Here is a 17321-nt window from a genome sequence, read left to right on the forward strand (position 1 = left end):
GCACACACTCAAGGGATTGATTGATTGAGACTTTTATTAGTAGGTTGCACAGTGAAGTACATATTCCGTATAATTGACCACTAAATGGTAACACCCCAATAAGTTTTTCAACTTGTTTAAGTCGGGGTTCATATATATACTAACGTCATAATACAGTCATCACACAAGAGAATCACATTGAATTATTTACATTATTTACAATCTGGGGTCTGGAGGGGGATTTGGCTTGCATTCATTTTGTGTTTTGAAAACAAACTGAGAAAGTGTTACAGAAAAAACTTCAAGACACTGACGGGATTTGAGCCCAACATCTCCTATGTAACAAACAGGCACCTTGACTGACAGCTACAGCGCCTTGAACAGCATGGGATTTCAACAAGATGTCTATAACCCTACACTGAATTAATGATAGCCAATTTGAGGCGATAGCATTGATTATCAGTAATTTACATTAGTTTAAACAAGCATGGCTTGAAAGTTATGTTGCAAACGTTTTAAATAGAAACTTTTTTGCAAATTTAGAGAAGGACATGGGCTGTACAAGAAAACCCTCAAACCCTCGTGCTCGCGTCAAGATTTCGTCCCTGGGTGGGCTTGAACCACTATCCTCTCAGTTAACAGCTGAACGCGCTGACCGATTGTCATTGTCTTTGGATGGGCGTAACTAGAAGTATACTGATTCAGCCTTCGGTGAGTCCAATATGCCCTTTGGGTGGAATGCCTGCGTTTTGCGGTTGTCACAAACATTGCTTTTGTCCCTTATGAATATTAGTTAAAATGTAATAAAAGCAACAGAATGCATTGGCAGGGAATCGGACTGGGTCTCCCGCGTGGCAGGCGAAAATTCTACCACTGAACCACCAATGCCTGTGGAGTAAAAGAGATTTATCAACTCGGTTAAGAGGAAGAACGTTTGAAATGCGGGCTGCGACGGACCAAACATGCTACACTGAATTAATGATAGCCAATATGAGGCGATAGCATTGATTATCAATAATTTACATTAGTTTAAACAAGAATGGCTGAAAGTTATGTTGCAAACGTGGCACACGTTTTAACTAGCCAAACGCGCTGACCGATTGCGCCACAGAGACTTACTGGTTTACATGATTCATTACTCCCCAAAAAATTATAAAATCTCATGTTACGATGTCCTGATGTCATTGTCTTTGGATTAGCGTAACGAGAAGTACACTGCTTCAGTCTTCGGTGAGTGCAATATATCCCTTTTGGGTGGAATGCCTGCGTCTTGCGGTTGTCACAAACATTGCTTTTGTCCCTAATGAATATTAGTTAAAATGTAATAAAAGCAACAGAATGCATTGGCCTGGAATCGGACCCGGGTCTCCCGCGTGGCAGGCGAGAATTCTACCACTGAACCACCAATGCCTGTGCTGTAAAAGAGTTTTCTAAACTCGGTTAAGAGGAAGAACGTTTGAAATGCGGGCTGCGACAGACAAAACATGCTACAAAGTAGAACACATTCTACATGCACAAGGGATTTAACAACATCCACAAAAGGTAAGAAATGCAATGCAGCTAATAACAGCAATAAGACTAGCTAGCACCATGTTTTCCATTGGCCGAAAATCAACTTGTAAGTCTTGATAAAGGTCTGCAACCTGCAGCAGTTTCCATGGTGTAGTGGTTATCACATTCGCCTCACACGCGAAAGGTCCCCTGTTCGAAACAGGGTGGAAACAAAGTCTTTTTACTTTCCTTCTTACCTCTATAAATAAGCAAGGAAATAAATGATAGCAAGGTCCTGTGTTTCATCATAAAGTAGTTTGCAACATAGCTGACCACCTCATGTACAGCCGAGCACACACAACACCAAATTTAGAGGGTTCTCATATAGGCAGACCTCAGGCTTCAACATCATGAATGCTGGGTTCCATGAAAATGTCACGCACAAACCTGTGAAATTTTTCATTCATTCAAGTCACTGTATTCTCAGGGCTTTCAATGGATTGCAACTGTACTGTTTAGATTGACTTATAAGATGTTTAACCTCTCTTTTAGCAGGAATCATAGGTGTAATTCCCAAAGAGTTAGAGAAGACAGCTGCAGTCTGAATGAGTGTTGGCCTTGCTTTCAAATTAAGAACCAGTCAAATAGTCACCTGAAACCTAAATCATAGCAGAGGATGGTTTCGATTCATCGACCTCTGGGTTATGGGCCCAGCACGCTTCCGCTGGGCCACTCTGCTGTCTTAAACTACTAAATGCTTACTCTGGTGAATATCCAGACAAACTACTTGTAACAAAGTGATTTGGAACCCATCTGAAGTAGTGTTTCTTTCTGAGTCCTGGTTCAATCCACATTTAAAATGGCATTTTTTTGAAGAAAACATTGCAGTAAGTTGAAAGTTATGTTGCAAACGTGGCACACGTTTTAACTAGAAACTTTTTGGCAAATTTAGAGAAGGACATGGGCTCAAAAATGAGGCGATAGGCAACTCAATCCAAATTTAAAATGGCATTTTTTTGAAGAAAACATTGCAGTAAACATCAAACTCTGTGGATCCATTGGGATTTTATTCAAAACGAATAGAATTTGGCTTGCATTCATGTGGTCTGAAAACAAACTGAGAAAGTGTTACAAGAAAAAAAAAGTCAAGACACTGATGGAATTTGAGCCCAACATCTACTATTTAACAAACAGGCACCTTGACTGACAGCTACAGCGCCTGGAACAGCATGGGATTTCAACACAATGTCTATAACCCTACACTGAATTGATGATAGCCAATTTGAGGCGATAGTATTGATTATCAGTAATTTACATTAGTTTAAACAAGCATGGCTTGAAAGTTATGTTGCAAACGTTTTAACTAGAAACTTTTTTGTAAATTTAGAGAAGGACATGGACTGTACAAGAAAACCCTCAAACCCTCGTGCTCGCGTCAAGATTTTGTCCCTGGGTGGGCTTGAACCACCATCCTCTCAGTTAACAGCCGAACGTGCTGACCGATTGTCATTGTCTTTGGATGGGCGTAACTAGAAGTATACTGATTCAGCCTTCGGTGAGTCCAATATGTCCTTTGGATGGAAAGCCTGCGTTTTGCGGTTGTCACAAACATTGCTTTTGTCCCTTATGAATATTAGTTAAAATGTAATAAAAGCAAAAGAATGCATTGGCCGGGAATCGGACCCGGGTCTCCCGCGTGGCAGGCGAGAATTCTACCACTGAACCACCAATGCCTGTGGAGTAAAAGAGATTAATGAACTCGGTTAAGAGGAAGAACGTTTGAAATGCGGGCTGCGACGGACCAAACATGCTACACTGATTTAATGATAGCCAATATGAGGCGATAGCATTGATTATCAGTATTTTACATTAATTTAAACAAGAATGACTTGAAAGTTATGTTGCAAACGTGGCACACGTTTTAACTAGAAACTTTTTTGCAAATTTAGAGAATGACATGGACTGTACAAGAAAACCCTCAAACACCTGTCGTCGAGTCAAGATTTCGTCCCTGGGTGGTCTTGAACCGCCATCTTCTCAGTTAACAGCCGAACGCGCTGACCGATTGTCATTGTGATTGGATGGGCGTAACTAGAAGTATACTGATTCAGCCTTCGGTGAGTCCAATATGCCTTTTGGGTGGAATGCCTGCGTCTTGCGGTTGTCACAAACATTGTTTTTGTCCCTTATGAATATTAGTTAAAATGTAATAAAAGCAACAGAATGCATTGGCCGGGAATCTGACCCGGGTCTCCCGCGTGGCAGGCGAGAATTCTACCACTGTACCACCAATGCCTGTGGAGTAAAAGAGATTTATGAACTCAGTTAAGAGGAAGAACGTTTGAAATGCGGGCTGCGACGGACCAAACATGCTACACTGAATTAATGATAGCCAATATGAGGCGATAGCATTGATTATCAGTAATTTACATTAGTTTAAACAAGAATGGCTTGAAAGTTATGTTGCAAACGTGGCACACGTTTTAACTAGAAACTTTTTTGCAAATTTAGAGAAGGACATGGGCTGTACAGGGCGTAACTAGAAGTATACTGATTCAGCCTTCGGTGAGTCCAATATGCCCTTTGGGTGGAATGCCTGCGTCTTGCGGTTTTCACAAACATTGCTTTTGTCCCTTATGAATATTAGTTAAAATGTAATAAAAGCAACAGAATTTATTTGCCGGGAATCAGCTTGAAAGTTATGTTGCAAACGTGGCACACGTTTTAACTAGAAACTTTTTTGCAAATTTAGAGAAGGACATGGGCTGTACAAGGAAACCCTCAAAAACCTGTGCTCGAGTCAAGATTTCGTCCCTGGGTGGGCTTGAACCACCATACTCTCAGTTAACAACCGAACGCGCTGACCGATTACGCCACAGAGACTTACTGGTTTACATGATTAATTACTGCACAAAAAAATTATACAATCTCATGCTACGATGTCCCGATGTCATTGTCTTTGGATTAGCGTAACGAGAAGTACACTGCTTCAGACTTCAGGGAGTCCAATATGCCTTTTGGGTGGAATGCCTGCGTCTTGCGGTTGTCACAAACATTGCTTTTGTCCCTTATGAATATTAGTTAACATGTAATAAAAGCAACAGATTGCATTGGCCGGGAATCGGACCCGGGTCTCCCGCGTGGCAGGCGAGAATTCTACCACTGAACCACCAATGGCTGTGGAGAAAATAGGTTTATGAACTCGGTTAAGAGGAAGAACGTTTGAAATGCGGGCTGCGACAGACAAAACATGCTACAAAGTAGAACACATTCTACGTGCACAAGGGATTTAACAACATCCACAAAAGGCAAGAAATGCAATGCAGCTAAAAAAAAAGCAATAAGACTAGCGAGCACCATGTTTTCCATTGGCCCAAAATCAACTTGTAAGTTTTGATAAAGGTCTGCAACTTGCGGCAGTTTCCAAGGTGTAGTGGTTATCACATTCGCCTCACACGCAATAGGTCCCCTATTCGAAACAGGGTGGAAACAAGGTATTTTTACTTTCCTTCTTACCTCTATAAATAAGCAAGGAAATAAATGATAGCAAGGTCCTGTGTTTCATCATAAAGTAGTTTGCAACATAGCTGACCACCTCATGTACAGCCGAGCACACACGACACCAAATTTAGAGGGTTCTCATATAGGCAGACCTCAGGCTTCAACATCATGAATGCTGGGTTCCATGAAAATGTCACGCACAAACCTGTGAAATTTCTCATTCATTCAAGTCACTGTATTCTCAGGGCTTTGAATGGATTGCAACTGTACTGTTTAGATTGACTGATAAGATGTTTAACCTCTCTTTTAGCAGGAATCATAGGTGTAATTCCCAAAGAGTTAGAGAAGACAGCTGCAGTCTGAATGAGTGTTGGCCTTGCTTTCAAATTAAGAACCAGTCAAATAGACAACTGAAACCTAAATCATAGCAGAGGATGGTTTCGATCCATCGACCTCTGGGTTATGGGCCCAGCACGCTTCCGCTGCGCCACTCTGCTGTCTTAATCTCCAGGATGCTGACTCTGGTGAATATCCAGACAAACTACTTGTAACAAAGTGATTTGGAACCCATCTGAAGTAGTGTTTCTTTCTGAGTCCTGGTTCAATCCACATTTAAAATGGCATTTTTTTGAAGAAAACATTGCAGTAAACATCAAACTCTGTGGATCCATTGGGATTTTATTCAAAATGAATAGAATTTGGCTTGCATTCATGTGGTTTGAAAACAAACTGAGAAAGTGTTACAGAAAAAACTTCAAGACACTGAAGGGATTTGAGCCCAACATCTCCTATTTAACAAACAGGCGCCTTGACTGACAGCTACAGCGCCTGGAACAGCATGGGATTTCAACACGATGTCTAAAACCCTACACTGAATTAATGATAGCCAATTTGAGGCGATAGCATTGATTATCAGTAATTTACATTAGTTTAAACAAGCATGGCTTGAAAGTTATGTTGCAAACGTTTTAACTAGAAACTTTTTTGCAAATGTAGAGAAGGACATGGGCTGTACAAGAAAACCCTCAAACCCTCGTGCTCGCGTCAAGATTTCGTCCCTGGGTGGGCTTGAACCACCATCCTCTCAGTTAACAGCCGAACGCGCTGACCGATTGTCATTGTCTTTGGATGGGCGTAACTAGAAGTATACTGATTCAGCCTTCGGTGAGTCCAATATGCCCTTTGGGTGGAATGCCTGCGTCTTGCGGTTGTCACAAACATTGCTTTTGTCCCTTATGAATATTAATTAAAATGTAATAAAAGCAACAGAATGCATTGGCCGGGAATCGGACCCGGGTCTCCCGCCTGAATTCTACCATTGAACCACCAATGCCTGTGGAGTAAAAGAGATTTATGAACTCGGTTAAGAGGAAGAATGTTTGAAATGCGGGCTGCGACGGACCAAACATGCTACACTGAATTAATGATAGCCAATATGAGGCGATAGCATTGATTATCAATAATTTACATTAGTTTAAACAAGAATGGCTGAAAGTTATGTTGCAAACGTGGTGCACGTTTTAACTAGAAACTTTTTTGAAAATTTAGAGAAGGACGTGGGCTCTACAAGAAAACCCTCAAACCTCCGTGCTCGAGTCAAGATTTCGTCCCTGGGTGGGCTTGAACCACCATCCTCTCAGTTAACAGCCGAACGCGCTGACCGATTGCGCCACAGAGACTTACTGGTTTACATCATTAATTACTCCCCCAAAATTTATGAAATCTCATGTTACAATGTCCCGATGTCATTGTCTTTGGATGGGCGTAACTAGAAGTACACTGCTTCAGGCTTCGGCGAGTCCAATATGCCTTTTGGGTGGAATGCCTGCGTCTTGCGGTTGTCACAAACATTGCTTTTGTCCCTTATGAATATTAGTTAAAATGTAATAAAAGCAACAGATTGCATTGGCTAGGAATCGGACCCGGGTCTCCCGCGTGGCAGGCGAGATTTCTACCACTGAATCACCAACGCCTGTGGAGTAAAAGAGGTTTCCGAACTCGGTTAAGAGGAAGAACGTTTGAAATGCGGGCTGCGACAGAAAAAACATGCTACAAAGTAGAACACATTCTACGTGCACAAGGGATTTAACAACATCCACAAAAGGCAAGAAATGCAATGCAGCTAATAACAGCAATAAGACTAGCGAGCACCATGTTTTCCATTGGCCGAAAATCAACTTGTAAGTCTTGATAAAGGTCTGCAACTTGCAGCAGTTTCCATGGTGTAGTGGTTATCACATTCGCCTCACATGCGAACGGTCCCCTGTTTGAAACAGGGTGGAAACAAGGTCTTTTTACTTTCCTTCTTACCTCTATAAATAAGCAAGGAAATAAATGATAGCAAGGTCCTGTGTTTCATCATAAAGTAGTTTGCAACATAGCTGACCACCTCATGTACAGCCGAGCACACACGACACCAAATTTAGAGGGTTCTCATATAGGCAGACCTCAGGCTTCAACATCATGAATGCTGGGTTCCATGGAAATGTCACGCACAAACCTGTGAAATTTCTCATTCATTCAAGTCACTGTATTCTCAGGGCTTTCAATGGATTGCAACTGTACTGTTTAGATTGACTGATAAGATGTTTAACCTCTCTTTTAGCAGGAATCATAGGTGTAATTCCCAAAGAGTTAGAGAAGACAGCTGCAGTCTGAATGAGTGTTGGCCTTGCTTTCAAATTAAGAACCAGTCAAATAGACAACTGAAACCTAAATCATAGCAGAGGATGGTTTCGATTCATCGACCTCTGGGTTATGGGCCCAGCACGCTGCCGCTGCGCCACTCTGCTGTCTTAAACTACAAGATGCTTACTCTGGTGAATATCCTGACAAACTACTTGTAACAAAGTGATTTGGAACCCATCTGAAGTAGTGTTTCTTTCTGAGTCCTGGTTCAATCCACATTTAAAATGGCATTTTTTTGAAGAAAACATTGCAATAAATATCAAACTCTGTGGATCCATTGGGATTTTATTCAAAACGAATAGAATTTGGCTTGCATTCATGTGCTTTGAAAACAAACTGAGAAAGTGTTACAGAAAAAACATCAAGACACTGACGGGATTTGAGCCCAACATCTCCTTTGTAACAAACAGGCACCTTGACTGACAGCTACAGCGCCTGGAACAGCATGGGATTTCAACACAATGTCTATAACCCTACACTGAATTGATGATAGCCAATTTGAGGCGATAGCATTAATTATCAGTAATTTGCATTAGTTTAAACAAGCATGGCTTGAAAGTTATGTTGCAAACGTTTTATATAGACACTTTTTTGCAAATTTAAAGAAGGACATGGGCTGTACAAGAAAACCCTCAAATCCTCGTGCTCGCGTCAAGATTTCGTCCCTGGGTGGGCTTGAACCACCATCCTCTCAGTTAACAGCCGAACGCGCTGACCGATTGTCATTGTCTTTGGATGGGCGTAACTAGAAGTATACTGATTCAGGCTTTGGTGAGTCCAATATGCCTTTTGGGTGGAATGCCTGCGTCGTGCGGTTGTCACAAACATTGCTTTTGTCCCTAATGAATATTAGTTAAAATGTAATAAAAGGAACAGAATGCATTGGCAGGGAATCGGACCCGGGGCTCCCGCGTGGCAGGCGGAAATTCTACCACTGAACCACCAATGACTGTGGAGTAAAAGAGATTCATGAAATCGGTTAAGAGGAAGAACGTTTGAAATGGGGGCTGCGACAGACAAAACATGCTACAAAGTAGAACACATTCTACGTGCACAAGGGATTTAACAACATCCACAAAAGGTAAGAAATGCAATGCAGCTAATAACAGCAATAAGACTAGCGAGCACCATGTTTTCCATTGGCCGAAAATCAACTTGTAAGTCTTGATAAAGGTCTGCAACCCGCAGCAGTTTCCATGGTGTAGTGGTTATCACATTCGCCTCACACGCGAAAGGTCCCCTGTTCGAAACAGGGTGGAAACAAAGTCTTTTTACTTTCCTTCTTACCTCTATAAATGAGCAAGGAAATAAATGATAGCAAGGTCCTGTGTTTCATCATAAAGTAGTTTGCAACATAGCTGACCACCTCATGTACAGCCGAGCACACACGACACCACATTTAGAGGGTTCTCATATAGGCAGACCTCAGGCTTCAACATCATGAATGCTGGGTTCCATGAAAATGTCACGCACAAACCTGTGAAATTTCTCATTCATTCAAGTCACTGTATTCTCAGGGCTTTCAATGGATTGCAACTGTACTGTTTAGATTGACTTATAAGATGTTTAACCTCTCTTTTAGCAGGAATCATAGGTGTAATTCCCAAAGAGTTAGAGAAGACATCTGCAGTCTGAATGAGTGTTGGCCTTGCTTTCAAATTAAGCACCAGTCAAATAGTCACCTGAAACCTAAATCATAGCAGAGGATGGTTTCGATTCATCGACCTCTGGGTTATGGGCCCAGCACGCTTCCGCTGCGCCACTCTGCTGTCTTAAATTACAAAGTGATTTGGAACCCATCTGAAGTAGTGTTTCTTTCTGAGTCCTGGTTCAATCCACATTTAAAATGGCATTTTTTTGAAGAAAACATTGCAGTAAGTTGAAAGTTATGTTGCAAACGTGGCACACGTTTTAACTAGAATTTTTTTGCAAATTTAGAGAAGGACATGGGCTCAAAAATGAGGCGATAGGCAACTCAATCCACATTTAAAATGGCATTTTTTTGAAGAAAACATTGCAGTAAACATCAAACTCTGTGGATCCATTGGGATTTTATTCAAAATGAATAGTATTTGGCTTGCATTCATGTGGTCTGAAAACAAACTGAGAAAGTGTTACAGAAAAAACATCAAGACACTGACGGGATTTGAGCCCAACATCTCCTATTTAACAAACAGGCACCTTGACTGACAGCTACAGCGCCTGGAACAGCATGGGATTTCAACACGATGTCTATAACCCTACACTGAATTAATGATAGCCAATTTGAGGCGATAGCATTGATTATCAGTAATTTACATTAGTTTAAACAAGCATGGCTTGAAAGTTATGTTGCAAACGTTTTAACTAGAAACTTTTTTGCAAATTTAGAGAAGGACATGGACTGTACAAGAAAACCCTCAAACCCTCGTGCTCGCGTCAAGATTTCGTCCCTGGGTGGGCTTGAACCACCATCCTCTCAGTTAACAGCCGAACGTGCTGACCGATTGTCATTGTCTTTGGATGGACGTAACTAGAAGTATACTGATTCAGCCTTTGGTGAGTCCAATATGTCCTTTGGGTGGAATGCCTGCGTTTTGCGGTTGTCACAAACATTGCTTTTGTCCCTTATGAATATTAGTTAAAATGTAATAAAAGCAACAGAATGCATTGGCCGGAAATCGGACCCGGGTATCCCGCATGGCAGGCGAAAATTCTACCACTGAACCACCAATGCCTGTGGAGTAAAAGAGATTTATGAACTCGGTTAAGAGGAAGAACGTTTGAAATGCGGGCTGCGACGGACCAAACATGCTACACTGATTTAATGATAGCCAATATGAGGCAATAGCATTTATTATCAGTATTTTACATTAATTTAAACAAGAATGGCTTGAAAGTTATGTTGCAAACGTGGCACACGTTTTAACTAGAAACTTTTTTGCAAATTTAGAGAAGGACATGGGCTGTACAAGAAAACCCTCAAACCCCTGTGCTCGAGTCAAGATTTCGTCCCTGGGTGGGCTTGAACCACCATCCTCTCAGTTAACAGCCGAACGCGCTGACCCATTGCGCCACAGAGACTTACTGGTTTACATGATTACTTACTCCCCAAAAAATTATAAAATCTCATGTTACGATGTCCCGATGTCATTGTCTTTGGATTAGCGTAAGTAGAAGTACACTGCTTCAGACTTCAGGGAATCTAATATGCCTTTTGGGTGGAATGCCTGCGTCTTGCGGTTGTCACAAACATTGCTTTTGTCCCTTATGAATATTAGTTCAAATGTAATAAAAGCAACAGAATGCATTGGCCGGGAATCGGACCCGGGTCTCCCGCGTGGCAGGCAAGAATTCTACCACTGAACCACCAATGCCTGTGGAGTAAAAGAGATTTATGAACTCGGTTAAGAGGAAGAACGTTTGAAATGCGGGCTGCGACGAACCAAACATGCTACACCGAATTAATGATAGCCAATATGAGGCGATAGCATTGATTATCAGTACTTTACATTAGTTTAAACAAGAATGGCTTGAAAGTTATATTGCAATTGTGGCACACGTTTTAACTAGAAACTTTTTTGCAAATTTAGAGAAGGACATGGGCTGTACAAGAAAACCCTCAAACCCCTGTGCTCGAGTCAAGATTTTGTCCCTGGGTGGGCTTGAACCACCATCCTCTCAGTTAACAGCCGAACGCGCTGACCCATTGCGCCACAGAGACTTACTGGTTTACATGATTAATTACTCCCAAAAAAATTATAAAATCTTATGTTACGATGTCCCGATGTCGTTGTCTTTGGATTAGCGTAACTGGAAGTACACTGCTTCAGCCTTCGGCGAGTCCAATATGCCTTTTGGGTGGAATGCCTGCGTCTTGCGGTTGTCACAAACATTGCTTTTGTCCCTTATGAATATTAGTTAAAATGTAATAAAAGCAACAGAATGCATTGGCCGGGAATCGGACCGAGGTCTCCCGCGTGGCAGGCAAGAAATCTACCACTGAACCACCAATGCTTGTGGAGTAAAAAAAAGTTTTCTAATCTCGGTTAAGAGGAAGAACGTTTGAAATGCGGGCTGCGACAGACAAAACATGCTACAAAGTAGAACACATTCTACGTGCACAAGGGATTTAACAACATCCACAAAAGGCAAGAAATGCAATGCAGCTAATAACAGCAATAAGACTAGCGAGCACCATGTTTTCCATTGGCCGAAAATCAACTTGTAAGTCTTGATAAAGGTCTGCTACTTGCAGCAGTTTCCATGGTGTAGTGGTTATCACATTCGCCTCACACACGATAGGTCCCCTGTTCGAAACAGGGTGGAAACAAGGTCTTTTTACTTTCCTTCTTACCTCTATAAATAAGCAAGGAAATAAATGATAGCAAGGTCCTGTGTTTCATCATAAAGTAGTTTGCAACATAGCTGACTACCTCATGTACAGCCGAGCACACACGACACCAAATTTAGAGGGTTCTCATATAGGCAGACCTCAGGCTTCAACATCATGAATGCTGGGTTCCATGGAAATGTCACGCACAAACCTGTGAAATTTCTCATTCATTCAAGTCACTGTATTCTCAGGGCTTTCAATGGATTGCAACTGTACTGTTTAGATTGACTGATAAGATGTTTAACCTCTCTTTTAGCAGGAATCATAGGTGTGATTCCCAAAGAGTTAGAGAAGACATCTGCAGTCTGAATGAGTGTTGGCCTTGCTTTCAAATTAAGAACCAGTCAAATAGACAACTGAATCCTAAATCATAGCAGAGGATGGTTTCGATCCATCAACCTCTGGGTTATGGGCCCAGCACGCTTCCGCTGCGCCACTCTGCTGTCTTAAACTCCAGGATGCTGACTCTGGTGAATATCCAGACAAACTACTTGTAACAAAGTGATTTGGAACCCATCTGAAGTAGTGTTTCTTTCTGAGTCCTGGTTCAATCCACATTTAAAATGGCATTTTTTTGAAGAAAACATTGCAGTAAACATCAAACTCTGTGGATCCATTGGGTTTTTATTCAAAATGAATAGAATTTGGCTTGCATTCATGTGGTTTGAAAACAAACTGAGAAAGTGTTACAGAAAAAACTTCAAGACACTGACGGGATTTGAGCCCAACATCTCCTATTTAACAAACAGGCACCTTGACTGACAGCTACAGCGCCTGGAACAGCATGGAATTTCAACACGATGTCTATAACCCTACACTGAATTAATGATAGCCAATGTGAGGCGATAGCATTGATTATCAGTAATTTACATTAGTTTAAACAAGCATGGCTTGAAAGTTATGTTGCAAACGTTTTAACTAGAAACTTTTTTGCAAATTTAGAGAAGGACATGGGCTGTACAAGAAAACCCTCAAACCCTCGTGCTCGCATCAAGATTTCGTCCCTGGGTGGGCTTGAACCACCATCCTCTCAGTTAACAGCCGAACGCGCTGACCGATTGTCATTGTCTTTGGATGGGCGTAACTAGAAGTACACTGATTCAGCCTTTGGTGAGTCCAATATGCCCTTTGGGTGGAATGCCTGCGTCTTGCGGTTGTCACAAACATTGCTTTTGTCCCTTATGAATATTAGTTAAAATGTAATAAAAGCAACAGAATGCATTGGCCGGGAATCGGACCCGGGTCTCCCGCGTGGCAGGCGAGAATTCTACCACTGAACCACCAATGCCTGTGAAGTAAAAGAGATTACCGTATTTTCCGCACCATAAGCCGCCCTGTGTTATAAGCCGCGCCTTCAATGAACGGCATATTTCAAAACTTTGTCCACCTATAAGCCACCCCGTGTTATAAGCCGCATCTAACTGCGCTAAAGGAATGTCAAAAAAACAGTCAGATAGGTCAGTCAAACTTTAATAATATATTAAAAACCAGCGTGATGTGGGCGCGCATGGAGTCGTATATCAACATGGACGGAGCTGCGTGAAAAAAGCCACCCGGCCTCTTCGCGTAAACTTACCTTAACCACTCGCTCATCTTTTCTTCATCCATCCATCCCTTCGAGTTAGCTTTTATGATGACGCCGGCTGGAAAGGTCTCTTTTGGCAAGGTCTTCCTTTTGAATATCACCATGGGTGGAAGTTTCTGGCCATTAGCATGGCAAGCTAGAACCACAGTGAAGGATGAATTCTCATTCCCTGTGGTGCGAATATTCACCGTACGTGCTCCCGTTGTATCCACAGTGCGGTTCACAGGAATATCAAAAGTCAGTGGAACCTCGTCCATGTTGATAATGTTCTCTGGCCGGATCTTTTTTTCAGCTATCTTGTTTTTACAATATGCACGGAAAGTAGCCAGCTTTTCTTGAAAGTCTTTAGGCAGTTGCTGTGAAATAGTAGTCCGTGTGCGGATGGAGAGATTGCGTCTTTTCATGAACCGGAAACCTGTCGCTTAGTAGGAGCCATTTTGTGGTCTTTACAGATGTAAACACACAAAGGAAATGAAACGTAATATCCGTGCGCTTCTTCTTCTTCTTCTACGCGGACGGGTGGTTGCTTACAGTAGAAGAAGAAGCGCTTCCTGTTCTATGGGGGCGGGTGCTTACCTTGGCGGTTACTTGCGTAGAAGAAGAAGCACTTCCTGTTCTACGGGGAAAAAAGATGGCGGCTGTTTACCGTAGTTGCGAGACCGAAACTTTATGAAAATGAATCTTAATATTAATCCATATATAAAGTGCACTGGGTTATAAGCCGCACTGTCAGCTTTTGAGTAAATTTGTGGTTTTTAGGTGCGGCTAATAGTGCGGAAAATACGGTAATGAACTCGGTTAAGAGGAAGAACGTTTGAAATGCGGGCTGCGACGGACCAAACATGCTACACTGAATTAATGGTAGCCAATATGAGGCGATAGCATTGATTATCAGTAATTTACATTAGTTACTCCACAGGCATTGGTGGTTCAGTGGTAGAATTTTCGCCTGCCACGCGGGATACCCGGGTCGGATTTCCGGCCAATGCATTTTTTTGCTTTTATTACATTTTAACTAATATTCATAAGGGACAAAAGCAATGTTTGTGACAACCGCAAAACGCAGGCATTCCACCCAAAGGGCATATTGGACTCACCGAAGGCTGAATCAGTATACTTCTAGTTACGCCCATCCAAAGACAATGACAATCGGTCAGCACGTTCGGCTGTTAACTGAGAGGATGGTGGTTCAAGCCCACCCAGGGACAAAATCTTGACGCGAGCACAAGGGTTTGAGGGTTTTCTTGTACAGTCCATGTCCTTCTCTAAATTTACAAAAAAGTTTCTAGTTAAAACGTTTGCAACATAACTTTCAAGCCATGCTTGTTTAAACTAATGTAAATTACTGATAATCAATACTATCGCCTCAAATTGGCTATCATCAATTCAGTGTAGGGTTATAGACATCGTGTTGAAATCCCATGCTGTTCCAGGCACTGTAGCTGTCAGTCAAGGTGCCTGTTTGTTAAATAGTAGATGTTGGGCTCAAATCCCGTCAGTGTCTTGACTTTTTTTCTTGTAACACTTTCTCAGTTTGTTTTCAGACCACATGAATGCACGCCAAATTCTATTCGTTTTGAATAAAATCCCAATGGATCCACAGAGTTTGATGTTTACTGCAATGTTTTCTTCAAAAAAATGCCATTTTAAATGTGGATTGAGTTGCCTATCGCCTCATTTTTGAGCCAATGTCCTTCTCTAAATTTGCCAAAAAGTTTCTAGTTAAAACGTGTGCCACGTTTGCAACATAACTTTCAACTTACTGCAATGTTTTCTTAAAAAAAATGCCATTTTAAATGTGGATTGAACCAGGACTCAGAAAGAAACCCTACTTTGGGTGGGTTCCAAATCACTTTGTTACAAGTAGTTTGTCTGGATATTCACCAGAGTAAGCATTTAGTAGTTTAAGACAGCAGAGTGGCCCAGCGGAAGCGTGCTGGGCCCATAACCCAGAGGTCGATGAATCGAAACCATCCTCTGCTATGATTTAGGTTTCAGGTGACTATTTGACTGGTTCTTAATTTGAAAGCAAGGCCAACACTCATTCAGACTGCAGCTGTCTTCTCTAACTCTTTGGGAATTACACCTATGATTCCTGCTAAAAGAGAGGTTAAACATCTTATAAGTCAATCTAAACAGTACAGTTGCAATCCATTGAAAGCCCTGAGAATACAGTGACTTGAATGAATGAGAAATTTCACAGGTTTGTGCGTGACATTTTCATGGAACCCAGCATTCATGATGTTGAAGCCTGAGGTCTGCCTATATGAGAACCCTCTAAATTTGGTGTTGTGTGTGCTCGGCTGTACATGAGGTGGTCAGCTATGTTGCAAACTACTTTATGATGAAACACAGGACCTTGCTATCATTTATTTCCTTGCTTATTTATAGAGGTAAGAAGGAAAGTAAAAAGACTTTGTTTCCACCCTGGTTCGAACAGGGGACCTTTCGCGTGTGAGGCGAATGTGATAACCACTACACCATGGAAACTGCTGCAGGTTGCAGACCTTTATCAAGACTTACAAGTTGATTTTCGGCCAATGGAAAACATGGTGCTAGCTAGTCTTATTGCTGTTATTAGCTGCATTGCATTTCTTACCTTTTGTGGATGTTGTTAAATCCCTTGTGCACGTAGAATGTGTTCTACTTTGTAGCATGTTTTGTCTGTCGCAGCCCGCATTTCAAACGTTCTTCCTCTTAACCGAGTTTAGAAAACTCTTTTACAGCACAGGCATTGGTGGTTCAGTGGTAGAATTCTCGCCTGCCACGCGGGAGACCCGGGTCCGATTCCAGGCCAATGCATTCTGTTGCTTTTATTACATTTTAACTAATATTCATTAGGGACAAAAGCAATGTTTGTGACAACCGCAAGACGCAGGCATTCCACCCAAAAGGCATATTGGACTCACCGAAGACTGAAGCAGTGTACTTCTCGTTACGCTAATCCAAAGACAATGACATCAGGACATCGTAACATGAGATTTTATAATTTTTTGGGGAGTAATGAATCATGTAAACCAGTAAGTCTCTGTGGCGCAATCGGTCAGCGCGTTCGGCTAGTTAAAACGTGTGCCACGTTTGCAACATAACTTTCAGCCATTCTTGTTTAAACTAATGTAAATTACTGATAATCAATGCTATCGCCTCATATTGGCTATCATTAATTCAGTGTAGCATGTTTGGTCCGTCGCAGCCCGCATTTCAAACGTTCTTCCTCTTAACCGAGTTCATAAATCTCTTTTACTCCACAGTCATTGGTGGTTCAGTGGTAGAATTTTCGCCTGCCACGCGGGAGACCCGGGTCCGATTCCCTGCCAATGCATTCTGTTGCTTTTATTACATTTTAACTAATATTCACAAGGGACAAAAGCAATGTTTGTGACAACCGCAAAACGCAGGCATTCCACCCAAAGGGCATATTGGACTCACCAAAGGCTGAATCAGTATACTTCTAGTTACGCCCATCCAAAGACAATGACAATCGGTCAGCGCGTTTGGCTGTTAACTGAGAGGATAGTGGTTCAAGCCCACCCAGAGACGAAATCTTGACGCGAGCACGAGGGTTTGAGGGTTTTCTTGTACAGCCCATGTCCTTCTCTAAATTTGCAAAAAAGTTTCTATTTAAAACGTTTGCAACATAACTTTCAAGCCATGCTTGTTTAAACTAATGTAAATTACTGATAATCAATGCTATCGCCTCAA

At 41.8% G+C, this 17321-nt stretch overlaps 7 non-coding genes across 7 annotated transcripts; 3 read left to right on the forward strand and 4 right to left on the reverse strand.

Moving 5' to 3' along the window:
* Positions 1 to 1630: 1630 nt before the first annotated feature.
* On the forward strand, positions 1631 to 1703 carry trnav-cac (transfer RNA valine (anticodon CAC)). Its single transcript has one exon. It is a non-coding gene; the product is annotated as a tRNA-Val (tRNA).
* Positions 1704 to 3132: 1429 nt separating this feature from the next.
* trnag-gcc (transfer RNA glycine (anticodon GCC)) lies at positions 3133 to 3203 on the reverse strand. The gene has a single exon. It is a non-coding gene; the product is annotated as a tRNA-Gly (tRNA).
* A 3373-nt stretch (positions 3204 to 6576) lies between these two features.
* On the reverse strand, positions 6577 to 6650 carry trnan-guu (transfer RNA asparagine (anticodon GUU)). Its single transcript has one exon. It is a non-coding gene; the product is annotated as a tRNA-Asn (tRNA).
* A 534-nt stretch (positions 6651 to 7184) lies between these two features.
* trnav-cac (transfer RNA valine (anticodon CAC)) lies at positions 7185 to 7257 on the forward strand. Its single transcript has one exon. It is a non-coding gene; the product is annotated as a tRNA-Val (tRNA).
* Positions 7258 to 8849: 1592 nt separating this feature from the next.
* On the forward strand, positions 8850 to 8922 carry trnav-cac (transfer RNA valine (anticodon CAC)). The gene has a single exon. It is a non-coding gene; the product is annotated as a tRNA-Val (tRNA).
* Positions 8923 to 13251: 4329 nt separating this feature from the next.
* On the reverse strand, positions 13252 to 13322 carry trnag-gcc (transfer RNA glycine (anticodon GCC)). Its single transcript has one exon. It is a non-coding gene; the product is annotated as a tRNA-Gly (tRNA).
* A 2714-nt stretch (positions 13323 to 16036) lies between these two features.
* Positions 16037 to 16109, reverse strand: trnav-cac (transfer RNA valine (anticodon CAC)). The gene has a single exon. It is a non-coding gene; the product is annotated as a tRNA-Val (tRNA).
* Positions 16110 to 17321: the final 1212 nt, after the last annotated feature.

The sequence above is a fragment of the Nerophis lumbriciformis genome, linkage group LG28, assembly GCF_033978685.3.
Source record: "Nerophis lumbriciformis linkage group LG28, RoL_Nlum_v2.1, whole genome shotgun sequence".
Classification (NCBI taxonomy): domain Eukaryota; kingdom Metazoa; phylum Chordata; class Actinopteri; order Syngnathiformes; family Syngnathidae; genus Nerophis; species Nerophis lumbriciformis.